The sequence below is a fragment of the Rhinoderma darwinii genome, chromosome 13 (assembly GCF_050947455.1).
Source record: "Rhinoderma darwinii isolate aRhiDar2 chromosome 13, aRhiDar2.hap1, whole genome shotgun sequence".
NCBI classification, from domain to species: domain Eukaryota; kingdom Metazoa; phylum Chordata; class Amphibia; order Anura; family Rhinodermatidae; genus Rhinoderma; species Rhinoderma darwinii.
Window position 1 is genome coordinate 31947446 of NC_134699.1, and position 1887 is coordinate 31949332.

The following is a 1887-nucleotide window of genomic DNA, read 5'->3' on the forward strand; positions in this document are numbered from 1 at the left end:
GATCTCCATGTATAGCTTTGTAGCTATTTGTGACCTCTCCTAATTCACTAACAGGAGGTTGCTGTTATTGTTTGATATGTTAAAACATACTCTAAAGCTGCAGCCTAGTCCCTGTCTACAAGCCTGCTGGCTCACAATACACTAAAGCGGCAGCCTAGTCAATGTTTACAAGCCAGCTCGCTCACAATACACTAAAGCGGCAGCCTAGTCAATGTCTACAAGCCAGCTCGCTCACAATACACTAAAGTGGCAGCGTAGACCCTGTCTACAAGCCTGTTCGTTCACAAGACACTAAAGCTGCAGCCTAGTCCCTGTCTACAAGCCTGCTCGCTCACAATACACTAACGCTGCAGCCTAGTCCCTATGTACAAGCCTGCTCGCTCACAATACACTAACGCTGCAGCCTAGTCCCTATGTACAAGCCTGCTCGCTCACAATACACTAAAGCTGCCCCCTAGTCAATGTCTACAAGCCTGCTCGCTCACAATACGCTAAAGCGGCAGCCTAGTCCATGTCTACAAGCCTGCTCGCACACAATACACTTGCCATTCCTTCCCCCTCGCGCTACTGAGAGACTACATGTAACTCCAGCAGGGAGGAAGTAAAGGTCTGCAATAATTCTCCACCCCACTCCGCCCCATATTGAAATTTAATGGAGTATGCAACCTGCAAGTGACTAAGCTAATACACCGCACAGAGCTCTCATATTTGTTTTTATTCTAGATGAGAAAAACTTGAATGAAAACGCTCTTGTAAAATAACTGTATTAGCTGAACGAAATCTGTGTTCTTATTGATATGAAGATCAATGTATGTGTGGGAAAATGAAAATGAATACACTATATAATTTTATGTGGTATCCTTTTATGGTATTAGAAATCCTTTTAGGAAATGTGACCAAACCCAAAAATATTTTAGAGATTGTCTTTCTTATAGATGTGAGCTTTGAACATTAGAGCTCCTACTTGTGGTCAGGGTCAATTATTTTTTACTGAACCCTATGCTGATCCAAGATTGGTTCAATAGGGAGGTGGTCTTGCGGCTGCAATATGGATACTAAAACGTGGCCATATTACGGCTTTGATACCGACCGTGGACTGAATTGTTGAAATTTTTAGATTTGAAGAAAAAAAAAAAAGTAATGCAAAAAATAAAATGAAGGGGTTTACCCATCTGTTACATTTATGGCACATCCACAGGATATGCCATAAATTTCAGATAGGTGCAGGTTCCAGCGGTGGGACCCACATCTATCCCTAGAACGGGGCCCCCTAAACCCTGTTATACCTTTCCCGTTGCCACTTGTAATTTCTGACCATGTAATCGGAAACCTACGCTGTTTACTTTAAAGGGTTATTCCCATCTACAAAAATCACCCTTCTACAGTTAATAATTTTACTAATTATCTGTTTGTAGCCCAGCGATGTCGTTTTCGTGATAATCTTGATTGTAGTTGCTGTCAGTCCCTCTTGGTTTGTAGCTCGTTGTCTAGGGATCCGGACACCGCTATTTACCTTTAGCGGTGGCCGCGCATGCGCAATGATATCCATGAGAAAAATGACATCCTCTTCTAAGGACGAAGAGGATGTCATTTTACTCATAAACGTGCATATTGACGCATGCGCAGTAGGTGCAAGGCACCAGTCGTGAGAAGTCTGCGGTCCACTGAAGGTTTGTAAAGTGTTTGTGTGTGTGTGTGTGTGTGTGTGTGTGTGTGTGTATATATATATATATATACACTACCGTTCAAAAGTTTAGGGTCACTTAGAAATTTCCTTATTTTTGAAAGAAAAGCACCATTTTTTTCAATGAAGATAACATTAAATTAATCAAAAGTACACTCTATACATTGTTAATGTGCTAAATGACTAGTCTAGCTGCAAACGTC